General features: G+C 36.1%; 1 protein-coding gene across 2 annotated transcripts in view; it reads right to left on the bottom strand.

Annotated features, from left to right (window-relative positions):
- Positions 1–2,832, bottom strand: part of LOC106876653 (tyrosine-protein phosphatase vhp-1) — a 95,411-nt gene extending 92,579 nt beyond the window's left edge. For both annotated transcript variants that reach the window (XM_014925269.2, XM_014925270.2), the window contains exon 1: positions 2,078–2,832. The gene's annotated coding sequence lies outside the window, so the exon portion shown is untranslated. The remainder of the gene's footprint in view (positions 1–2,077) is intronic.
- Positions 2,833–6,653: the final 3,821 nt, after the last annotated feature.

Raw genomic sequence — 6,653 nt, 5'->3', positions numbered from 1 at the left:
ATATATATATATATATATATATATATATATATATATATATACGTATGCGCGTACATATATGTATATGAAGCGATATGGCAGTGTATATATAGCAATATGATATTGCATTGTACATGAATATCAACAATACAAAAAAGAATTGTATATATTACAAAATTCAACACACGTACATATATATATATGTTTATATATACACACACATACACACATAACTATATATATAATATATATATATATATATATATATATATATATATATACATATTTGTACACAGCTGTCATATTTGTATATATATATATTCCTCATTTAAGACAGTATTTACAATAAAGATTTCATCATCAACTACTTTTTGTCAACAATCCACAATATACACACATACATATCTATATACACAAAAACACACACATATATACACACGCAAATATGTATGTCGACATTTCTATATCGGTGATCTAGGTGATATATCCTCACAAATATGCGTTTACAAGAACCAGCCTTACTATATAAAAGCAACCATATATATCCATGTGTGTATGTATGTGCATAGAGTTGAAAATCCTGCCGTTATCTGTGTGCGAGTGTCTGTGTGTGTATATATAACACTGAGTCATGGGAAAGCTATTGTGATACACACCTCTCAAAATGTGTTTACAACATGACTCACACACACACACACACGCAGTACATACATACATATATATATATACGCGCGCGCATAGTACATTATATAAATATGATAGATAGATAGATCTCTATGTTGTGACTAATTCTAAGTATATTTTTCTCAGTAAGGAAATCTGAGATTGAGGGCTCGATTCTCAGTACATTCCCCCACACACATACAATTACCTGTAGTAAACTAAACATATTACTCATGTACCCTTATAAATAAAGGATACATATATATATATATATATACACACACACACACATACAACCTCAAATCACAATCTCAAATATATATACACACACGTATTACACAATATATATATGCAACATATGAGATATATAGATGTACATGTTTGTGTATTTACATATATAGGTATATAAATTTATTTATACACATACAACACATGCAATATACATTGTAGGTATATATATATATATACATATATACATTAATACGTGTTTATATGTGTGTGTCTATATATGTGCCAAGACAAACAACCCACAGTATGTATATATGCAATTATGCAACATATGATATATATATATCCATAATATATACTGTATTTGGCATATAAGAATACATAAACACAAATGTATCTACATCAATTATATATATATGCTATATATATATATGCGTATGTATATACGTGTCTATAGAGGTGAGGTAGCTGGCCAGATGTATGCCAATGTTGTTCACACATGAAAAACTTACCCCCAACACCAACCAAGCCATGTGCGTGTATACACACAGATCTAAAACAGCCAACTCTGTTTAACAGTTCGGCCCCATCCACCCGTTAATGACCCATCGACAATCCACCCGTTAATTATATTTCGAAACTACAAACAAACTCAGATCCAGTTCGGGTAGAAATTCCGTGTGTTTACGCGGAATAAAGTGAGGAAAAGAGGCTGCAAAGTGAGGAAGCAAGATGAAAAAAAACTAGTCATCCATTTTGAAGTGTCTGCGATGTTAACAGAAATAGGGCTTTTTTTTTTCCTGTTAAAGGGGTGGGGTTTCGTTTATGTTTAAAATCGCACGATTCAAGTACTGTGTTTTATGCAGTTAGGGGTCAAGACGAAGCAGTAAGTAAAGGGGTCAGCGATCGTTGACAGCAAATGGTTTTTAAAATAATAATAAGTAACAACCCATAGTAATTATGTGTCTGTGTCTGTGAAATGTACACCAACCAGTTGCAGTCAGAGATGAAGACAGATTCCGATGTCCTGCTTAATTAGGTTTTGCTTTAACCGATTCCGGGTGACAAACACAGCTGTCGTTTGGATTTTAAACCCCTGTAATAAACCATAGTATACCCCTATTGATCCCTAAATGATTATAAAATGTGGGTTGTGTGTGACATACAGAAGAAAAAGAGAGAAACAGAGAGGAAAGGTCGCACCTACCTGGCAATTAAAAAATATTACTGGCCTCGCCTCGCCCTTTTTTTTTTCTTTTAAATAAAAAATTTTATATTTTTATATATTTGTTTGTGTCTTTTTTAATTCCTTCTCGTTTATTTTTCTCCTTTTTTTGTGTAAGATTTAAGGAAAGTTTTTTAAAAAGTGCGGACAAAAAGAAGAAATATTTCTTTTTTGTTGAAAAGTAAAAAAAAAAAAAAACACCACAGTTTTTGTTTTTGTTTTTTAAAAAAAAGTGGAGGTAGCAGCGATGGGCCTTGCCTTATTCCCAGCCACGGCTGCTTCTGTTGTCTTCTCCGTTCATCAGGTAGCCACTGCCTCCTCCTCCACCACTGCCATCATCATCATCATCATCATCAACGTTATCATCATCATCTCAACACTGCTGCTGCTGCTGCTGACGTTGTTGTTCCCAGCGATAACGCGGCGCCGCCAACACTCCTTCCTAACTCTGCCTCTCACTCTTTCCCCCCCTTATTTTGTCTTTCCTGTCATTCTTTTACACCCGCTCTCACTCTCCCTTTACTTCTTTTCACTCTTTCCTTTCTTTTATCTTCCTCTTAGTCTTTTCCTTTATCCTCCCCTTCCTCTCTGTCTCGCTTACTTACTCTTCCTCTCTCTTTCTTCCTTCCTTGCTTTTCTCTCACTCTTTCACTTCTCTCTTAACCTCCGATTTTAATGTTTCTTTTTCCCTCTAAATCCGTCTTTCTCTCGCTCTTATATCCTGCCTTCCGTCTTTATTTCTTCTTCTACTCTATCTCTCACTCATTTTCTTTTCCTCTTTCTCTTGTTCTAATCTTTTACTCTACTTTCCCTCTCTTTATCTCGTCCACTCTTCTACACTCTCTCTCCTTCTCCCACTCTCACACTCTTCTTCCTTCCCCTTTCTTCATTTACCTTCTTCTTCCTCTCACCCTGCGTCATCACACAGTAACAATGGTGCGGCGGCGGCGGCGACGACGACCACACCGCCATCAGCACTCCTCTGCCGCCGCCCTTATCTAACAAGACCAGTGACGCCGTAATTAACTTCTTTTCTGTCGTTCAAGCTTTATTAATAAATATTCCATTATTATGTATTTTCTTCTTCCTTACAACACTTTTTAATAACATCCATTCACATTCTAGCATCACTAATATATTTCTCCTCTTCCTCCTCCTTATTCGTCCTGTAAACATTTTCTCTTTTCTCATATTCTTCTCCGCAGACACTCGTTGCTTTTATGTCACTGCTCTTGCAAATAACAGCCTCAACACTTGTTGCATTTTCATATTTATTTTAAATCAAACCACAAAAATGAATTTTCAACGGCTCAACATGACCGTAGAGCAAATAAAATTCTAAATTATTTAAATTGAATCTTTGTGTTGGAATTATTTTCTCATTGGTCTACTACAATGTACATTTTTTTGAGTGATTGTTGATAGAAATGATAAGTTAGTAAATTAATAATGAAGTATTTTTTTTCTGTTTACAATTATTTGATTCTTACTATTTTCCCACTCCCCGACATGCAATTAAGATTACATCTATCGATGACGTCATTCATTGAAGGTTGACAGATGACGTCATCTTCAGCCAATCAAAGCGTCAGACTCATTTAACAGCGGAAGATTTTTTTTTTTATTGTTGCTGATTTTCGAATCGGTCTCGTTCCTTTCATCCGGTCTCGTAAATTCTTTCCCCGGTTACACGTCACGTGACAAGTAAGAACTCTTTTGACTGTGTAAACAAACTTGTTGCTCCTGGCAACCACGTTGCTTCTCAACGGCTTTTTTTAACAAAAACTCTTTATTAATGTCGTAAATATTTTATTTGATGGAGAAAACGGTTTGGAAAATAACGGAAACAGGGTACTGAAAATAGTTTTCGTGACTTCATTGTGGCGCTGTTTTCCCATTAACGTCATATTCAAACTATTGGTAGTAATTTAGTTTGTTTTTAAGCGATATTATCTCATAAAACCCCTTCGCTTTCTAAAATTCTTGGCGCTTCGTTTCCGAGCACCCACGAAAGTAAAAGTGTTTACCTCGTCGAAAGAGAAGCTGCAAAGTGATTGCCTAGAAAATGAAATTATTAAAAGAAAGATGAAATTATATAACATGACTTAGTGGTTCATATCAGATCCTCGAGGTACAATTATAGCCTTCGTTTACGCACACAAGTTCGGCTCTTATTTAATTGAGTTCGTTAGGCAGTTTATGCAATTAAATAATTATTTAAAGATTCATTATTTGTAATTAAAAAGTATATAAAACTATGGCTTTACGTCCAGAATGACAGCTTCATTTTTGTCGACGTAAACAACTTACGTGATCCTCTGGGAAAATAAAAGCGCCAAATTCTTTTTTCATGACTCTAAGCAAAAAGAAATCATTTTGAATTTAATTTAAAATGCTATTCTTTATTCTCTTGCCGCCTTCTAATACTTGTTGATTTTGTGGGTACTCTTATGGTGGGGAAATAGTGAAGTTTAGTTCGTATATATTTCCTACCCTACTTTTAAAAAAAGTAGGGTTTGCTGTACCATGGTGCGATGAAATATACCTCTTAAAGATATTGTGACTTCTATATACATAGTCTTAACAACGATGCATTAGTACTATAGGCAAACCATGTCGTTCTAAGTTCAGTCTCACCACACTGAACATTATGCGGGTGTCTTCTATAGCAGCGGTCCTACCAAAGCCTTACGAGTGGAATTGGTAGACGGAAACTGAAAGAAGCCCATCGCGTGTATGCGTATAAATATACAGATAGATATACTGAAAATGGGCCTTTCCACTCGAAATATAAAAAGATTTTTCAACTTCCATATCTGCATTGTTAGAAGCTTTCCTCATTTTTCTATTTCTCTATTACAATGCTTCAAGCGAACTACAATGTTTTTATATATATAATGTGTTAATTTAATCAGCCTGCAAAAGAGACCGATAGAATTAGTTCCAGACGTTAAAGAAAGAAGAAGAAAAAAAAAGCAAGGGGTCAATTCGTTTAACTCAACCCTTGAAGGGGGTACTCCAGCATGGCCGCATTCCAACAGCTGTAACAAAAGATAAAAGATAACTAATTATACAGTGACACAGATTCTGTGTGTGTGTGTTGCTGTTTTAAATGGAAGTTATTTATAGTCAATAAGTTCAGATGAACTTAGGCTGTTGTGATGGTTGCAGTAGAAACAGAGAGAAGACACAGCTCGGCTGGCTCGCCAGTTAGTCATCGTATTTACTGGTGGATGGAAGCTTACCTATCAGTCAATGTGGTGCTTCCCCTATCAGTCAGCTTGGTGTTTCCCTGATACACTTAGTCATGGGCAAACTGCTGCCTGCAAAACTTTCTGAATGTCCCAAAACATTTGACATCATTTGAGAAGAAATGATGTCAAATTTTTGGGACACCCTGTAATGTGGTGCTGGTACCATGTAAAAAAAACTCTAGTGATGGTGCTATGTGAAAAGCACTGGCGATGGTACCACGTGAAGAACACCCAGTATACTCTGAAAAGTGGCTGGCATTAGAAAGGGCATCCAGCTGAAGAAACCCTGCCACAGCAGACAATTGGAACCTGGGGCAGCTCTCTGGCTGGTCAGCTGCTGTTAAATCATCCACCCCTTACCAGCATGGAAAACAGACATTAAACATTGATGATGATAGTAATGCATATGTGTGTGTATATATATATATATATATATATATATATATTTATATGCAAAGTATAAGTTGGTCCTAGAGCGCACAATGTTCCCGAAGGTCGGCAATGGTCTTCCTCGATCACGAGTGGACGTCCATCATCATATATATATAGTAAAAATAGAGAAGGCAGGTTTAGGGGATTACCTTAGATTTCCCTTCCATAAAGGGCTTAGCTTTATGGTGTATTGTCAGATCCCAAACCCGGTTGGCCCAAGACCAACCTAAGGTAAACCCCATAAACCGGCTTTCCAAATTTTTAATCTATACTGCTCTATATCTTAGATTGTGCTTCTTCTTTTGGATTTATGTCTTTTACAGACGATATATACATACATATATAGACATTAATGGAAGACAAAAGCAAAATCTAGGCTGGACAAGCTTATCAGATCATTTGAATTATTTTAATGGTGAATCGAAGTAAGACACTTTTGCTTACTTCAATTCACCCATTTAAATGATCTGATAAGCCTGTCCTGCCTTTTGTTTTCCTCTTCCTCTTCTGCTGACTCAGAAGTAGGCTACGGATCCCCAACTCCAGCCCCATTATGTACTTGGATCATAGTATCTTATCACTTGGGGTACTCAGTGTACCGATAAGTTTGGATCACCAGTGGTCTAAACCCTTTCTATTTCTATATAAATTCTTTTATTTGTTTCAGTCAGTTGACTGCGGCCATGCTGGAGCACCGCCTTTAGTTGAACAAATTGATCCCAGGACTTATTCTTTGTAAGCCTAGTACTTATTCTATCAGATCTCTGTTGCCGAACCTCTAGGTTACGGGCATGTAAACACACCAACATCGGTTGTCAAGCGATGGTGGGGGACAAACACACACATATATATATATATGACAGGCTTCTTTT

The sequence above is a fragment of the Octopus bimaculoides genome, chromosome 15 (assembly GCF_001194135.2).
Source record: "Octopus bimaculoides isolate UCB-OBI-ISO-001 chromosome 15, ASM119413v2, whole genome shotgun sequence".
In the NCBI taxonomy this organism is placed as follows: Eukaryota; Metazoa; Mollusca; class Cephalopoda; order Octopoda; family Octopodidae; genus Octopus; species Octopus bimaculoides.
The sequence above is the reverse complement of the archived record's forward strand: the minus strand, read 5'-3'. Positions and strand labels throughout refer to the sequence as shown.